The following is a 20,431-nucleotide window of genomic DNA, read 5'->3' as shown; positions in this document are numbered from 1 at the left end:
ACGGCAACCTTTTCAATTCTTATAAATGAATCTCCACAAGGTTTCTTTAAAGCTCAACATGGTCTTCGACATGGAGATCCATTATCGCCTTTCCTTTTCATTCTTGTTATAGAAGCACTCTCAAGAATTCTTTTGAAAGTAGAAGAGCAAAAATAATCAAAAGAATAAAAATCGGTCGAAATAGCCCATCAATCTCCCACCTGCTTTTTGCGGATGATACAATCATTTTTGCAAAAGTCCCAAAAAGCAATGCACACGCAATCTCAAAAAGTCTAGCAAAATACTAGCAATGGATGGGCCAAAAAGTAAATCTAAACAAGTCATCCATCTTCCTCACTAGAAACACAAGCTCAGCAATAAAAGAATCTATATTTCAGTGGATCCCTTACAAAGCATCATCAGCAAAAATGAAATATTTGGGCCTACCAACCTCTTTCAATAGAATTAAAAAAAAAAAAAAGTGCTGCAAATAATTGTTAAGCAAAGTGGGAAAAAAATTGGATGGTTGGAAGACAAAGCTTTTATCCCAAGCGGGTAGAACAATGTTGATCAGATCTGTGGCGAGCACTATCCCATCGTACCATATGAGCTCCTTTCAACTCTCAAAATCAATATGTAAAACTCTCGATACAAGCTTCAAAAATTTTTTGTGGGGATTCCAAAAAGACAAAACCCACAATATGACTCTTAAATTTTGGAAATCCATTTGCCTACCAAAAAAAGTCGGTGGTCTCGGACTCAGGTTGATGGAGAAAATGAATAAGCGCTATTAGCTAAAAAAGTATGGGAAATAAGCAAGGGACAAAATGGATTGTGGTTTACAATGCTCAAAGCCAAATATCTCCAAAATGCAAATTTCTGGAGTGCAGAACCAAAATCATCAGACTTAAGCTTGTGGAAATGCTTCCTCAAAACAAGAGATGTCATCAAGAAAGGAAGATGCTATCAAATTGTCAATGGACTGTCGGTCAACATATGGTCAGATCTATGGATACCTTCTATAGAAAACTTCAAGCCAAACCCAATACAAGGTATGGATCAAATCTACCCATCCATCACAATCTCGTAATTAATTACAAGCAATCCAAGATCATGGGATTCGGAAAAAATACAAAACCTTTTTGAAAAGGAAAGTGCGGAAGAGATACAAAAAATCCCTTTGACAATAACCTCACAAAGTCATGATAAAATTGTCTAGACGCCAGCAAGTAATGGGAAATTTTCGGTCAAAACTACTTATCAAGAAACGCTAAACAACTAGATCCCAAAAATGCAAGATACAATAAAAAAACTTTTTAAACCTCTTTGGAGATTGAGAATCCACGATCGACACAAGCTACTGATCTGGAAATTATTGTGGAACATCCTCCCCACTAAAAAAAGAATCAGCACTGTTATTGCTCAACTTGAGTCACTGGAATGCCCGCTATGCAACCAAGTTGAAGAAACATTGTTGCATCTCTTCGTGGAATGCCCAATAACCCACATTCTCTGGCAACAAAGCAAATGGCCATTAAATCTAGCAAATCTTCCCATCAGCTCCATATCAGACTGGATAAATATGATCATACATCCAAAACAATTTTTGTGGTTGCGAGATACAGAAATTCACCACTTTGAACATTTTGTGGTGATTATCATGGACTTTACATGGAGACAATGAATGAATCGGTCCACAATCAGACCTCAATATCTATGGAGCAAGCAAGAAACCAATTGAGCCATATTTATGAAGATTACAAAGAAGCATGGGAAGAAAAGCAAAGGAAGCTGGAAGAACTATGGATATCGCCTCCTCCATTTTATGAAAGCTTCTATTTCGATGCAACAGTAGTTAGAAATAATTTTTCAGTGGCATCAGTGGTAAGAAGGAACCATTATGGGGATATCCTCGAAATCAGAATGGAGAAAATCCAAACATCAATTCCTCTGATAGCTGAAGCCTCAGCAGCTCTACTTGCTTCCAAAATGGCAATCCATCATAATCAAGTAATAATTGAAGGTAATGCCCAAAATGTCATCATAGCAATACAAAATTCTAATTCGTCCTTGTTCTAGCAAATCTCGCCATCATAACAGACATTCAACAAATCCTCCACAATCAAAATGGGTGGAAACTAACAAAAATTCATCGATCTCAAAATTGATGTGCGCATTCAGTTACGCAATAGGCAGCTACCAATCTAGTATTCAGTAAGCATACCCTCAGATAAAATTCATAGATGCTTTCTGTATATTGATAGTAGGAAAGACCCACCCTAAACTCCTTATATTCTGTTTTTATGATATCATATACTTGATTTGGAAAAAAAAAAAAAAAAGGATCATATTGTTTGTTAGTGTGGATGGATATTGGGTCATGATCTTGGAAGAAAGTAATTAAAGGGAGGAAGACATGCATGGTATGTAGAGGAAATCCATATAGTACTCGATGGAGAAGAAAAATAAAGATTTCCAAAGCATTCATACTTTGTCAAACATGGGTATAAGTTTTCTTTAGGAGTTGGGCAGTGGGAAAAATCCAAAGTAGAGACAATCGATCATACTGGAGATCGATAGATAATAGAATTAAGCTAAAGTCAAAGACACATTGCATGACTAATTGTTATGTATCTAGTCTTAGGTACACAAGGTGGTGTCCCACACGTTTTGCTAGTTAGCTTATTTAATTACACGCTTACCTAGCTATGTATCAATGTATGTCTCTGTTTCTGTCTGCTCCGGATAGATATATATAATTTCCGGCATCGTACGTTGGGAAAATGCACGTAGCTAGTTATAATAAGGCCATGCCATTTCATTTTATTAATTAATTACTTGTTTATTTGCTTCTTATATCTAACCATATATTTGTTTATTGTTAAGTAATTAATTCTGCTCTTGGCTCTATCCTGATCATATATATATAGCTTTTTATTCAGCAAAAAACAAAAAAAAGAATCCTACTGCACTTGCTGGCATTAATATCATCAAATGGTTTAAATAAAGTGTTGCATGCATGTACTTATCCCTAACTAAGCAGTACTAAAATTCGATCAAAACACTGTCTTATAATATTATAATCGAACGTACATGCACAAAAGGAAACGCTCTGGAAACAGTAGTAGTGGACGCTCGATCGGAACAACATGCTCCAGTATTAACACACACACACTGAAAGAAGATTCTGATCTGAAAGCTTTAGAAATTGAATCTTCGACAAGATCAGGATATGTATTTTACAATTAAGATAGCATTAAACCAGCTGCTTCCTTTGTGGAGGACAGAGTCACAGACCTAATAACCCTCTCTAAAAGATCAGTACGATGGAGGCTTTCGGTTAATGATGATCTTCATCAACTTGTGAACAAAGCATGTGAAAATCTTGATTGATCCTCTCCTGGGGGGCAGGAGTACTACTCTTTCTCTGGTGTTGCACTTTTTTGTTTTCATTTTTGGCTCTTGAAGTTGGAAACTGATGCTGGCTACTCTTCTTTGATCCATCTTAAAAGACCTAACAAGAAGTTCAAATATATGTGTATGTGTATGAGAATGAGTACTGAGAACATCTCAGATTAAAATGGGGTACGAATCTGAAAGGGAAAATGGAAGTTGGGACGTGAAAATTCCATGGAAGGGTTAGCGTTCACATGATACGAGTTTGACAAATAATGTCGTGTCGTATTTTTATTTTTTATTTTTTTTAAAAAAAGTGGTGTCTATAATTATAAAATTAAATTATTTATAAAATTTTTATATTTATTTATTCTTTTGAACAGAAATAATTTGGCAAGTCTTGGTTCCTTTCAGCACTCCCAACTGTACATAAGCGACGTCATGATGAAACTTTGCATGCAACTCCATCTTTTTTTTTTTTTTTAATCAACTTCTTTTCATTCTTTTTCGACAGTTACACTTTTATCCTTTTAGAACATAATATTGTATACCTATAGACCTTCTTCTATCCAAATTCTTTCTGCATATACAAGTAAAAAAAACTTTTGCTAGAAAATGAGCTACACAATTACATTCCCTATATGTGTGTATGACTGTCCAGTTAAATCTATTCTTTAAAACTCCTTTAATATCTTCAACCAATTGACCATGCCATTCCCAGCTATATTCAACACCATTCACTGCTTTAATCACATGCAAAGCATCCCTTCAAACACCACTTCTGATAAGTTCAACTTTGCACACAACTGCATATATATATATATAGCATGCCAAAGAGCCTGTAACTCAGCTACTAGAGGAGTAGTTGCATTCCCCTTCTGAGCACACAATGAGGCCAACACATCTCCCTGCATATCCCTTATCACTACACCAATCCCCATCTTGCCTTCATTTACCTTCAATGCAGCATTCCAATTAACCTTCACTTGGCCTTCTACAGGAGCCTTCTATCTGCATAACCTTCTTGCCTGAGTTCTATCAATCTGGTTCCTGGGTTCTTTTTGTTGTGCTTGCTGAAACTGAAGTAAACAGTCAGTAGTTTGTCAGCTATGCATTATCTTTTGAAAAATGATTCGGATTTTCAGCTATTTTCTGATTAAATCTGTAACATCCAGCCCAACACCAAGTCCAGGTCAAATTCGCGCATTATTAATTTATTGAGATTAATATGTCTAGAAAGCTCACTTGAAATTCAATGAGTAAGTTTGAATAGGCCACAGGCCAAACTTTATTTTGGTGGAATATGGATTTTTGGGCATAAATTGCGTTTAACGGGTCAATATTTTGGAAATCTCATTTGAGATTTATTGGATAATCTTGTAAAAGGCCATGTGCTATAACCTTTGGTTAGCTGGAATTTTAATTACGCCTAAGAGTTAAAAAGTTTATTTTAAGGCCTGGTTTAATAGACGATTTTGGACTCAATAAATGAGTTAAAATCCATTTAATAATTTATAGACTATGTAGTAATTAGTAGTGGCCCAAGATATTATTCTAAAAGCTCATAAAAATTTATTAGCTGAATTGGGTTAATTTTAGACCTGAGAAAAGGCCCATTGAAAATTTTTGAGAACTTGGCCCATAAAAATATGGGCAAACTCAGGAGATTCTTGGATCAGTTAAAATGGATCCAAAATTCAAAGACCACGAACTAAGCCCACAAACTAAGCCCAAAGGCTCTTCTTTAGACCCATGCATAACTCCATGCACGTTGATTTCTCCTTTTACTTTCGTTAGGGTTTCTAACAGCGTGTATATATAAATAAATGCTAGAGCAGTTTCTTACCCATCACCACACTTCAGAGCAGTTTCTTCCTCACTACCTTAGCCCTCTCCAGTGAAGACGCAACTGCCCATTCACGCACGCCAAGCTCTCCCTAAGGCCTCATCTTTCCCCTACCGAGAGACCATGGCCAGCCTCACCATCAGTACGCAGCAACAACCATCTCTCAAGCCCCTCCCCACGTACAGCAGGCCGCCCTCCAGCCCTTCATGTTGCCAACCAAAGGTCCAACTGAGGTGGTGCAGCACCACCATTCGCACAGTCAAGCTAAGAATAACCACCACAGGAAGCCCCATTATGCGTCATCGTGAGAAACGAAGACCGAGCAACACCCTCCACACCGTGACTACCCAACCCCTCTACATTGCCAACCTGTACCATGACCCATGCTACCCAGCCAACACTCGAGGCAAAACACCATAGAAACCGCCACAACGACCACATTCACAACCCCTGTTTTGCACTCACGAAAACAGAGCATGGCTCTTCCGTTAAGCACAGCTCCACGACAAGCTGCCCAGCCACTTGCCGTTTGTGCACCGTAGCCCACCCGTGAACCCCCCTCCACCACCATAGCAGTCAACATCTCCAAGCACGGCAGCACCACCCCAGAACACACGGTGAAAATATCACTCCCTCTCCACGTATTTGACCTCTCTCTCTCTCTCTCTCTCTCTCTCTTCCACATCGCAGCAATCACAGACCGCGGCTGAGAATATTTGAAAAACCATCACACCTTGCGTTGGCGAGTCTATTGCATTATATAATTGTATTTACACATCTATGTATGGAAATTACATATACAGATTGATTACAAATAAATGAAAGGAATCAGGTGAATAAATGAAAAGAATCAGGCAACACTAATCACGGGTCAATGAAGTCTGCAAATAGGAAAGCCTTATATTAATGTAAGGGATCTTCATCCTTAACACCCCCTGAAAGCTGAGCATCGGATTGGATCGGACGTGAAGCTTGGATCAAAAAAATTCAAAGAGAGGCCCGGACACACTTTTGGTGAAGATGTCCACAACTTGCAGATGAGAGGGCACATATTGAGTGCAAAGTTTGCCGGCAACAAGAAGTTAATGAAGAAAGTGATAGTCTAACTCAACATGCTTTGCATGCTTGTGAGAAACTGGATTGGAGCTCAAGAAGATTGCACTTTTATTGTCGCATAGTAAAAGAGGCTGCTGTGAGAGGGAAACTTTGAGATCACGAATGAGGTATGTGAGCTAGAGAATTTCAGCAGTAGTGAGAGCCAAGGCACAATACTCAGATTCACAACTGGAGCGAGAGACAGTGGGTTGTTTCTTCGCACTCCAATAGACCAAATTGTCACCAAGATAAATGGAATAGCCCGATGTAGAGTGATGAGTATCAGGGCAACCTGCCCAATCTGCATTCGAGTAGGCAACTAAAGCACCAGGAATGGCAGATGGATGAAAAGTAAGTCCAAAGTGTAGTGTACCCTTAAGGTAGTGAAGAATGTGTTTGACAGCTTGAAAATGATCTTCAGTCAAAGAGTGTAGAAATTGACTGACTGAATTTACGGCATGAGCAATATCAGGACATGTAATCTCAAGTATTGCAGAGCACCCACAAGAGATCTGTAAAATGTAGGGTCCGAAAACAGAGGACCATCAGCAGACAGGTGTTGAGAAACAACCATGGGAGTATGAATCGGTTTGCTGTCAAGTAACTGAGCTCGGGTGAGAATGTCCCGTGCATATTTGAGCTGACTAATAAAGAAACCATCAGTAGTGGATGTAGCTTCAAGACCAAGGAAGTAGCTAAGAGAGCCCAGATCCTTAGTAGCGAACTCATAACTGAGCTTGCGAGTAAAGCTGTCAAGAAGATATGAGTTGTTGCCTCTGAGAATGATGTCATAAACATAGAGAAGCAAATAGATAAGGTCATTCTGCTTGTGGAAGACAAAAAGTGATGTGTTGGCGCGACTACAATAAAAGCCAAGTTGAATGAGAAAGGAATTGAAGCGCTGAAACCAAGCGCGAGGAGCTTGCTTGAGACCATAGAGAGCTTTCTTGAGACCATAGAGAGCTTTCTTCATGTGACAAAAATGATTAGGAAAGCAAGGGTCAATGTACCCTGAGAGCTGCTCCATATAAACATTTTCAATGAGATGGCAATTGAGAAATGCATTTTTGACATCAAGTTGACGGAGGGGCCATTTATGGGTCACAGCAAGTAAAAGTACAACACGAACAGTAGTAGCCTTAATGACAAGGCTAAAAGTGTCAGTGTGGTCAAGAACAAGTACCTGAGTGTAGCCCTTGGCAGCAAGACGGGCTCTGAGACTCTCGATGGAACCATCAAGGAGATATTTGGTCCTAAACACCTATTTAAAGCCCACAATGTTGGTGTTTGTAGGTCGAGGAACCAAAATCCAAGTACGATTGTTTTACAAGGCTTGAACTTCTTCATCCATAGCAACAACCCAAGCAGGATTCTTAGCAGCCGATTTGAATCCTTTGGGTTCAGTGGATGTGAGGAGAGCAGTAAGAAGTCTAGAGGAACCCACAAAACTGAGATGTGATGAGTGGAGAGTCTTGAAAATACTATAACTATAGTTTATAGTCTATATTAATTATAACCTTATACTATAACTATAGTTTATAGTCTATATTAGTAAAATCTTTTAGTATTAATTATAAGTATAACTATAGTTTATAGTCTATATTAGACTATTAGTATTATTTATAAACTTATATATTAGTATTAACATTTAATGTAATAATTTATAAATTATAATATGAAATTATTTCATATATGAATATATATAATTATATATATTATATATAAAAATTTCACATATAAATTTATAAATTTATATATTAATATATATATATATATATAATATTGTATAAAACTTAATAACTTATATATAAAATTTTCTTTTTTTGTATATTTTTTTATGAACCGGTCCGGTCCCAAAAATTCTAAAACTGGAACCGGACCGGAACCGGCCGGTTTTAGGATTTTTGGAACCGGTCCCGGACCGGACCGGTTTAAAACCGGTAAACCCGGTCCGGTCCAGTCCAGACCGGTTTTTCGGTTTAAAATTACACCCCTATATACACCCATGCCAGTACCTCGTCCTGATCTTGATCATTAAGCTTGTATATATATACTTAATTAGACAATTATATCCTTATATAAGCTTGGGGGTTCAGAGATCATTGGATTGATTCTCAGTAAACATGCATGACATACAATTTCCTTGCGTGAAGAGGATTTTACGCATGCTCAGCATGACATGTTCTATATATATTGTAGAGTTCAGTGTATAACTTCATATGTCTATGATCCAGCTCTCTCCTAATTGAAATTGAAGCCCTGAAGTTAATTTGGATAAAAATTGGAGAAAATCTTTCCGTGTAGTACTGCATATATATATATATATATATATATATATATATATACACATAAATTAGTAGAAGTACTACTCCACTCGTTTGATTTTTTTTAGAGAAATTTTATGCATTAACTACTATTCACTTTCATATTTTAAAGTGGATCCACACTTATAGTTTTTTTATAGGGTGTGGAAGTGTTTTCATAAGGTGTGAGGTGTGAGATAATAAATAGTAACTGATGAGAAGAATTTTTCTTTTTTAATTTAGGTACTGGTTTAGGTATCGTTTGGATTCGAAGATGAGTTGAGATGAGTTGAGATGGATTGTGAATAGTAGTGAGATGAGTTGTGAATAGTAGTGAGATTTGTGAGTTAAAGTTGATGAATAATAATGAATAGTAGTGAAATGAGTTGAGATGAGTTAAAATGAATTGAGATGATTTACGAATACAAACTGGGCCTTAGTCTTCTTTTTTTCTTTTTTGTATCCTACAATTAATTAGATTCGAGTCCGTAACATGATACCTTTCAATCCTAATTTACCATTGAACTAAAACATCTACACCGTTGAACTAGATCTCGACCCGGTTGTTTCTTTTTCATGTACGTGGGTACGTACGTATATACATACTCTTGGGGACACCAATGATCTTATTATCGATCGGCTGCGTTGAGAATAATAAACTGTATAACAAAAGTAAATTAAACACCGGCCATTAATTAAAGTAGAGAAATATTTTGAGATTCTAAAAGAAAAAAAAATAGAGAATTATATATGCCATATATATATATATATGTATATTTACGTACAACTCGGAAAGATATAACAATTTAATTACGATTTCTTATATTTATTTTTTTAATTCTACATAAGTAATTTTATATAATTGAAATTCATTTTAGTGGAATAATATGAATATTTCATTAATTAATTAAAAAAATTATAAATATATCATTATTCTGTAATAAGCCGCAGAATAAACGTTAATTAATTAGTACTTACGTTGTCTTGTAAAAAGCAGCATGCATCATAATTCATATATATAAATATATATATATATATATATATATATATATATATATATATATATATATATATATATTCCACCGTAAAAGAAACACAAGAAAAGAAAGAGGCGGCAAGCTGCATCCATTCAAAAGTCAATGCCGAAATTCATACAGGAACGACGTCGCGTCTTAGTACTACTATATAGTTAAGATAAATATCCATAAAATATATATCATATTAGCTTAATCACTAAGTTAAAAAAAAAAAAAAAAATTTACAGCGGTGAGCGGTAAGGTTTTCCCATAATATTATTAGGTGAAGAATATCACTGATCAATGATCATGACCAGTACTGCTCTGATAATGATGAAATTGACATCTTATGGCTTTAGGCATATATATATATATATATAGGATCATAAATTAAGGTAATTGCATACATGTATATATATATATATAGGATCATAAATTAAGGTAATTGCATACATGAGATAACCAGGAATATCATCAATAATATTAATTAATTAGACACGTGACCATCTCCATGCATGCATGGGAAGGAATTAGCCAACGATGCGTGATATTTAGCTGATCTTCTAGAAGTTAAACAAGTTTCACGTGTGGTGGTGACCAATTGAGGGAAGTGAAATGTATCTAATATTATTCTAATTATATAATATTATGGCCTTGACTAAGGTTGGTTGAGTCGTCGTAGTGTATATATATATATATATATGATCTACTCTATTATAATAAGTAGTTATCTAATTATAAATAGTAATTTTTACTTTTTTGCGTCAATTTTTGTTATTTTTCTATTAAATTCGTTAAGTTCTATTTTACCAAAATACTTTTAAAATTATTGACTATTTGACGTGTAGCATCCTTATAGAATTTAATGAATGATCATATTTTATCAAAAATTTCTTAGTAACCCTACGATTAAATATTTTGCTGAAATTTTAATTTTTTTTAATCTAAATTTTTTTTTTTTTAATCTTATATTTTATATTTTCAGATAAATAAATTATTATTTTATTTATTTAAATCATTATGTCCAGTAGATATTGAAACTAATGCATCCAGAATCGTTCCTATGCGCGCGCGTATATATATATATATATATATATATATATATATATATATATATATATATATATATAATATACAGCTAGCTAGCTCATCAGTTAGTCTCATGGTGTGGTACTCCAGATCAGATCGAGCTAGCTAGGGGGAAAAGGAAAATGAATGCCGGCCGGCCAGATCAGAATATATATATATATATATATATATATATGAATATATCTGCATAATTATGTATGATTATTCAACTAGTCATGTTCGACTTTTAGCGTGTATTAATTATATTAGCAGTGGTAATAAAGTGTGACTTCAAGTATTAAAATAGTCTAATGTATAAGAGTGAAATTACTATTTATTTATATTCATCATTTATTATGAAATTTAAATTGTACTAAAAATTCAAATTAATTATATAGTTTTTTTCTCTTAAAAATGTTCAGTAAAACTTTATCATTTATTTAATGATAAAAAATTAATATTTTATAAATTAAAGTTGATTTTAAGTGTATGATATAATATTATTCTCTTAAAAATATTCAGTAAAACTTTATCTATTATTTAATGATGAAAAAATAGTATTTTATAAATTAAAGTTAATTTTAAGTGTATGATATAATATTTATATTTTAATTATCTATTTTATCTTAGTTTAAATTAATATTTAAACTTCTATTGTTAAATTAAATCTAAAGATTCAAGATGAAGGGTTGGAATTTAAAACCCAAAAACCAACCTTTTCCCCCACTTTTTCTTTCTCCCTCTCTCTCCTTCCCCACACACGTTTGCCTAATTTAGTTAATTAAGAATATTATCATATTTAAATTATGTTAAAACTCTAATTATTTATATGATTTTAATTTCTTAAAAATATTTAGTAAAATTTCATCATTTATTTAATGGTGAAAGATTAGTACTTTGTAAATTAAATTTGATAGTTTATGTATGATATGCTATTTATTTAGTTAATTAAGGATATTATCATACTTAAATTATGTTAAAACTCTAATTATTTATATGGTTTTAATTTCTTAAAAATATTTAATAAAATTTCGTCATTTATTTAATGATGAAAGATTAGTATTTTATAAATTAAATTTGATAGTTTATGTATGATATGCTATTTAATTATTAATTATTTAAATTTTAAATTAGTTTAAATCAATGTTTAAATTTCTATATCTAAGGACTTAAAATGAAGGGTTGAGATTAATTTCTTAAAAATCTTTAGTAAAATTTCATCATTTATTTAATGATGGAAGATTATTATTTTATAAATTAAATTTGATAGTTTATGTATGATATGTTATTTATATTTAAATTATTTAAATTTTAAATTAGTTAACATCAGTATTTTAATAAGAGAAATTATTTATATATAAATTTTAACAATAGAAATTATTTATTATAGTGATAAATATTACAGTCTTATAATTGTATCTCTAAATTTTAACAAGAGAAATTATTTATATAATTTTAAAGTGTGTAAAATCTGCACAATATCTTTAAAAAAATTTGGTATATTTGAGATCCACTTTAAAGAATCTACTTTTTACATAATAGTGATAAATATTTTAATGATTTTATTTTATTTTTATATATAATAGTGATTAATATTATAGTGATTTTATTTTTTATTTATATATAATAGTGATTAATATTCTAGTGATTTTATTTTTTATTTATATATAATAGTGATAAATATTATAGTGATTTTATTTTATTTTATTTCCTCACTTTCTTTCTCTCTCCTCTGGCTCGATTCATCCCCCACGCCCCATCCTCCTTCAGCTTAGCTCGGTGCTGTTGTGTGCCGGCAAGTCTCACCACCACTACCGGCGAGCCCCTCTCACGCCGGCGACCAACCCAGTCACCACCGATCCCCCCTACGCACAACTCTCTCTTTCCCCTGCAGTAACTCAACTGAAATGGGTTTTTCCCATTTTTCTCTAGTTACGCCACTGTACGCGACCACCCAGCCTCACTGTCACCACCTGTGAGTCCCCCTCACGCGGCAACCAACCCAACTACCACCGATCTCCCCCACGCACAAACCTCTCTCTCCCACGCGGTAACCCAACCGAAATGGGTTTACCCATTTCTGTCCAATTACGCTGCTGCACACGGCCACTGAGACCACCGCACCTCCACCACCTCACACTAGCGACCACCTCTCGTAGACCCAACCACTACGAACCTCCATTCCCTCTCTGTCGCACACTGACATTCACACGCACAAACCTATTCTCAGCTCATAGAGAAATACAGTGGCATTTACATGCACAAACCCATTCATTAATGTTCACTGTCATAATTCATTATTGTTCACATTATAGGTGCTTTTAAGTATAAGGAAGATATGATGACTATCATGATCTGGAATATTAATATTCCACGAGTTCCAATTTGCAAGGATTTTGATCAATTTATTGAGGATATATATAAATAGGAATTCCACATGCATGCATCGTGATTATAACAATATTTTACGTACATTATAATTTTTATGGGTCCTGATCCTTTACTATTTTTTGCATGCTACCAAAGTTAATTTGCCTTAATTATGGTTAATATAATAATAATAATAATAATAAATAAATAAATAAATAAAATTAAAGCTAACCAATAAGCTGCTTAATTACTTGTTTAGCTAGCATGGATCTTTTCATTAAAAAAATAGTATGAATTAACAAACTAACTAAAGTGCTAGATTTAACATTTTAAGCCACTTTATATAATAAAATATATTATCTTGTCCTGGAAACTGAGGTAGAACACCAGTTTTTTTCTCTCTGAAGAATAATATCGGAAGAAGAGGAAAAAGATCAAGGAAACGAAAACGACAGAGATTATCTAGGCTTCGTTTGGATGATTCATTTTTAGAGTGTTTCCGATATCCAAACACAAGTTTCACTTTTATTGAATGTAGTTTAATTTTTAACTCGTCTTGAGTCCCATATTGACAAACATCAGATCACCTTTCCTATTGTTTCATTTTCCATACCTCGGTTTCTTCTTTCCATTCCTCGATTTTTGTGTTTCTATCGGTCTACTGGCTTTACACAAATGTGAAAGAATGGAACGCAGCTGCATGGTTTTAATTTTTTTTTTTTTTGTTTACCGGTTGCGCCAGCTGTGACATATCATGTCAGGTGGGTCCCATATATTTATAATTTTATATAAATATATCTAAACTCATCTTAATATCAAAATACACTTAAACTTATATTAAGTGGGCCTCACTAAACTCACTCAACCATTCTAATTCACTACTATTCATAAAAAAATCAATTCAACTCAACATCTAAACGGAACTTAATTAGAACAAAACTAAATTATCAAAACGTGCAAAGCATGCCAACAATAAAGGTTTGCAAGTTCACTGAATCCACAAAGTTTTCAATCGCCAGACTTTGAATGAGATTATCATGATCGGTCTACTAGTCATCCTTCTTTGTTCGCTAAAACCTACTAATTCCCTTTTTGGCCGCTGCCCATATATAGGGCTGTGAAATGAGTAAGCTATTTGACGGGTATCTCGAATTCGATTCGATTAAACTCGAAATCAACTCGAATCGAATATTAAATGGGCCGTTTGTAAACATAAAATTAGGCTTAATTATTAAATGATACAAACTCGTATAAAACTTTACCGGCTTGATTAATGTTCGTGAACAAACTTGTATAAAACTCGACTCGACTTGACTCGTGAGTTCGACTCGTATATATTTATACATATATAGTACAATATATATAATAACCAAAAGTTAGATATATATATATATATATAATTTATAATATTCATAATTATGTATATAGACTTAGTCCTACTTATAGCCCACTACATATACTACATATAAATTTATAATATTAACTTCTAGTGTTATAGAACTAGAAGTTATGATGAATACATAAGTTTTATACAAAAATAATATTATACAAAATATTTTTTATATATAAGTTTTATATATAATATATAAAAAGAAAGAAAATAACTCAAATGTTATTACTAAATTTTGATAAGTACATAAGACATTAGTAATTATACTAATATAGATTATAGTTATAGTTATACTAAATCACTATAACTAATACTAACATATTACTAATACTAGTAGTCTAATATAGACTATAGTTATAGTTATACCAATATAGTTATACTAAATCACTATAACTAATACTTATAGTCTAATATTAATACTATTATATGGTTATACTAATCACTATAACTAAATTACTATAGTCTATAACTGTATATATTATTTATTCCAATCAGTTTATACATTATTATTTAACATTCCAATATATAGAGTATGAATATCATATACTTTATTATATATACGAGTCATGAATTGACCAAGAACATTAGATGCTTGATTTGGAGTGGTCCCCCTAGTACTTGGTAATTAGGCACGACAAAAGTTCCGTTTTATAAGTGCATGCGCGACCATAGCAATTTGGTTTCAAATTAATACATTGAGCGAAATAATTGAAAATACTTTCTGTACAGTGAATTAATTATATATTAAGAGACTTTTTGTTGCCCCAAGGATCTTGATAATTATAAAACTAATGTTTGACCCGTCAATCAGTGAGATGCCACCGAAGTCATACTATAAAACTAAGTATAACATTCCAATATTTCAGAAATCTCATTTAAGATTTATTGGATAAAATCTTGTATAAGCCCACGCTCTATAACCATTGGTTAGCTGGAATTTTAACTACGCCTGAGAATTAAAATGTTTATTTTAAGGCCTGTTGAGTTTAATGAGTGATTTTGGGCTCAATAAATAGTAAAGTCCATTTAATAATTTATAGATCAAATAGGTCCTCTTTAATTAGTAGTGGCCCAAGATATTATTCTAAAAGCCCATAAAAATTTATTGGATGAATTGGCCTGGGTTAATTTTGGACTTGAGAAGAGGCCCATTGAAAATTATTGAGAACTTAGCCCATAAAAATATGTGCAAACTCAGGAGATTCTTGGATCAGAGCACTTCTTTAGACCCGTGCATTACTCCATGCACGTTGATTTCTCCTTTACTTTCGTCAGGGTTTCTAATAGCAGGTATATATAGATGAAGGCCAAAGCAGTTTCTTACCCACTACCACAATTCAGAGCAATTTCTTCCTCACTACCTTAGCCCCCTCCAATGAAGACGCAACAGCCCATTCACGCATGCCAAGCTCTCTCTAAGTCCTCATCTTTCCCCTACCGAGAGGCCATGGCTAGCCTCACCCCTAGTACGCAGCAACAACCATCTCTCAAGCCCCTCCCCACGTACGACAGGCCGCCCTCCAGCCCTTCATGTTGCCAACCAAAGGTCCACTGAGGTGGTGCAACACCACCATTCGCACAACTATGCTAGGAATAACCACCACAGGAAGCCCCAATGTGCGTCACCGGGAGAAACGAAAACCAAGCAACACACTCCACACTGTGACTGCCCTACCCCTCTACGTTGCCAACCTGCACCATGACCACACTACCAAACCAACACTCGAGGCCAAAAACCATAGAAACCACCACAAGTACCACATTCACCGCCCCTGTTTTGCACTCACGAAAACAGAGATTGGCTCTTCTGTTAAGCACAGCTCCTCGGCAAGCTACCCAACCACGAGCCGTCCGTGCACTATAGCCCACCCGTGAACCACCCTCAACCACCATAGCAGTCAACATCTCTAAGCACGACAGCACCATCCCAGAACACATGGTGAAAATATCACTCCCTCTCCACGCAAGTGACCTCTCTCTCTCTCTCTCTCTCCCTCTCCCCTATTATACCCTCAGCCACAACCCCACCGTAAACCACATCTCCTCTCCTCCACGCCGCAGCAATCAAGGACGACCATTAGCAACCAGGCCACTGTACCATGTATGGACCAGTGGCAGCGACAACACAACATGCCACAGTGTTGTGAACCAGCCAACCTCCATAGAGACCATCGCCAGAAGCTTCACGTCAACCCAAATAAGTCGCACGTCCTCTCGCTACGCCATCACGCACAAAAGTTTCCACCACCGTCAGTTTGGCCATAACTTCGGCATTCCTATCTCTCGGTAATCTCTCTCTCTCTCTCTCTCTCTCTCTCATTTTTATGTTCTGTCGCCCTAGATAGCCACTGTTGATCACCCATGCTGAAAATTGATGGAAAAACACATGAGCCACGTCACATGATTACTCTGCCGTAAGCCATTCTCCTCCACTTCACTAGTTAATAGTTAATACACATCTATTGTCAAGCCCTTAGAAATTTAAATTACATGTATGCCCATACACAGTAAATGGCTGTAGCATTTGGTAGGATATTCTCATGATTAAACTAAGAGAAATTTTCGAATTTGAGGATGTTTTAGAGTTTAATCACATGATCATGTGGAGAAATTATATGAAAACCAAAGTATTTTGAGGAGTGATGATATTTTAGGGTTTCGAGGATTTTTAAACATTAAGGAAATATAGATTTTTGTATTTTAGGTTTTAATTACGAAGTATGTATTCAATTGAAAATTTACGCAAGTTACGTGACTGTTGTATAGGTGATAATTGATATTCCCTTAGCACTGTTATGAGAAAATTCAAAGAAATTAAAAAGTTCAAGTAAGCGGGATTTCTATACTAGATTTTGCATAAAAGAAAAGAAATGGATTGAGATTGATTTATGAAAATATGCATGTTTGTTTTGAAAAGAAATATGGAAACAACCTCAGTTATGTCTTCTGCATACTCATGAAATCTGAATTAAAGAAAGAGTATTTTCTGTCATGACTGGCGTAGACATGAGCAAACTTTTGGCATTCTATTTCTGAACTGTGCAAAAAGAGCGAATATTAAATCTGAAAATTTGTGCATGTTAAGTGAAGATGCTCTGAATCTGTTTTGATTATGTGAAAATGATATGATTATGTTCAATACTCTGTTTGACATGGTGTGGCATTTGAAAAACCTTTGGCATGACATTTTGATTGTATATCTAGCCAGCTTTGTTGCTGCTTTGCTCTGACCTTACCATGGGTGTAAAATTGTGGCCTCTATTTGGGTTTCTACTAACTTCTTTGCCTCTGAGTGCACCAACATTGGAAACAAAGTGGTTTTCTGTGTGCATACTAGGGGCTTCGAGAATGATAAAAAGAATATTCACTTCTGTCTCTGCCCGGTTTGGCCACTGGGGATAACACAACCCTACCATAGGGGTTAAATATGGCCTCTATTCTTATATGATGCTCTGATACGATAAGATATAAGATTATATGATGATGAGCTTCAGTTATATTATGCCATAGAACTTTTGAATATGAGTATTTTCTGAATTATTGCTCTGAAATTTATATAACATGTTTTGTCCTAGCATTCTGAAACTAAATATTTTGTTTTACATTTTGAACTATGTAAATGGCTCATATTTACGTACTAGTAAAAATTCTCTACTTAGTAAGTTGCTGATATCTCATCCCTTATCTATACAATATTTTTCAGATAATTTGAGTATTTTGGTTGAGGATCAAGTTTAGGGAGTATGAACAAGATTAGTTAAGTACAGTAGATTAAACACAAAAGAATGCCATGGTTATTTGAGAATTTTATTGAGGAGATTTGTTTTGTTCTGTTCACTTAGTATTTTGGAAGGTTGACGTATATTTTGAGACTTGGTGGTGTTTCTAGTAAATTATTTTAGAATAGGTGGTTTAAAACAATGAATCTATGTGTAATTGAGAAATTTGAGTCTATATCTATCCTGTGAGATATGATTTTAGGTGACAGTTAGTAACTAATCAACCCATCCGGGGTCGGGGCGTTACAAAATCATAATTACTTCATACTGGCATGATTGATAGACGGGTTACATGAGTGATGAGTCTAATCCATAAAAAAAAAAAAAAATACTAAGTTAAAAATTGTTAATTCAACAAAAGGAATTATGGTCTCATTTGGATAATGAGTTGAGATAAATGAGTTAAAATAGTTTCTGAATGGTAGTCACCTTGTTGAGTTAAGATGCGATGAGTTAATTTTTAAAAGTTTATGTGTCAAGATGTAGAAGTGAGATGTGATAGTTTTAACTTTTTAAGAGATTTGATAGTTGTGTGTCCCACTAGTTATTGCATAGTGTTTGTATAATATTTTATAAAAAAAATTAATTTTCCCTAAGTAGTATATAAATAGTAAATTTTTAGCAACAATGTACTTACAACCAAGTGTTGACTGGTTTGCCTCTTATCAAGATCATCAAGGGTAGGGTCCTCAGTTGGCAAGTCCTCAACTTGTTCTGGACTTGGCGGTAGAAATACATTTCTTCGTTGTAGCTTCGGTGGCATCCTTCAAAATCATTATCATTGTTAGCAAAGTTACAAAAAAGTAATTATGAAAGATCTATAGCACAATCTACCTAAAATAAAGAATTTACTACATTTAATCTCCATCAACCTCAACTGTAGTGTCCATCCTTGTTTTGGAATCTTGTTTTATAACATCATTCGTAGCATTCGTCTAATCTACGGGATCTAGTTCATCATCATCATCGTCATCTTCTTATAAAAAATCTATAGCACAATCTACTTAAAATAAAGAATTTACTACATTTAATTTCCATCATCCTCAGACGTATTGTCTATGCTTATTTCAGAATCTCCTTTAATAACATCATTCGTAGCATCCACTCATCTGCGGGATCTAGTTCATTCTCCTCCTCCTCCTCCTCCTCCAAGTCGTCAATATCTCCAACCAGATAATCACTTAATACTGATGCATCGAGATGTACTGGTTGAACTTCATCTCTACATAATGGGATTAGTTCGATTGCACTAAGGTCAACAAATAAATTAATATCCCGTCCATTGTCTTGGTAGATCTCTATACTTGGAGTGTCATCTTTATCTTCACTAAGATCCTCCACTACCGATCTTGCATCATAAATATTTTGATGAACAAACTTATGTACGACTCGCAAACTTATCTCTCCACTATTTTCATTAGCCTCTTTCATTGGATTAATCAAGTAATACACTTGAGTCACTTGGTAAGACAATACAAATGGATCATTTTCATACCATTTACATGCAGTGTTGACACTTATGAAGTGACTATGTTTCAATACCCTACCACCTCCTAGATTCATCCAATTACATTAAAATAAATGTCACATTCCCACCCAAGTATTTTAGTCTAATAATGTTGCGTATGACACCTTGGTAGTTAATATCCTATGTTGCATGACTATCATCGGCCAACACACTACAATTTCAAGTCATCCGGTTATGTTCATGGTCCATGGTATAGAATCTATAACCTCGAATTGTGCAACCTGTGTATCAAAGTATTCTGTTTGAAGGACCATGGACTAATGCATGCAATTCAGAATATACTAATTGTGGATCGTGATCACATAGTTGCAAAAATTACTGTGTGAAATAGTAAACATTAGTGTGGTTAATGTAAAGTAAAATAATTGATATTGACTAAGAAGAATTTAAATTTTCATTTAAATGCATACATGTTGTTCAAACTATTTCAGAAATTTTTCGTATGTTTTGCCTCTACATTCGCCTTGTGACCTAACTTTGTCCATGTGCTCACTAAGTAGATTAAAAAATAATACAATTAACACTTTGTTTAGTACTATAATAGTCTAGAATAGGGATAAAATTTAGCCTCAACAATGGGACATACCTGAGATACTTATCAATCTCACGAAAAATTATTCAAATACCACAGAGTTTTATAAAATTCTCCACCAATTAAATC

The 20,431-nt window shown here is 34.1% G+C and overlaps 1 long non-coding RNA gene across 1 annotated transcript; it reads left to right on the top strand.

The window, feature by feature from the left end:
- The first annotated feature begins 17,479 nt into the window (after positions 1–17,479).
- Positions 17,480–19,779, top strand: LOC121249053. The gene is made up of 3 exons (XR_005937582.1): positions 17,480–17,657; positions 18,167–18,175; positions 19,768–19,779. It is a non-coding gene; the product is annotated as an uncharacterized LOC121249053 (long non-coding RNA).
- Positions 19,780–20,431: the final 652 nt, after the last annotated feature.

This window comes from Juglans microcarpa x Juglans regia, chromosome 2D, assembly GCF_004785595.1.
Source record: "Juglans microcarpa x Juglans regia isolate MS1-56 chromosome 2D, Jm3101_v1.0, whole genome shotgun sequence".
Lineage (NCBI taxonomy): Eukaryota > Viridiplantae > Streptophyta > Magnoliopsida > Fagales > Juglandaceae > Juglans > Juglans microcarpa x Juglans regia.
This window is presented reverse-complemented; position numbering and strand designations above follow the sequence as displayed.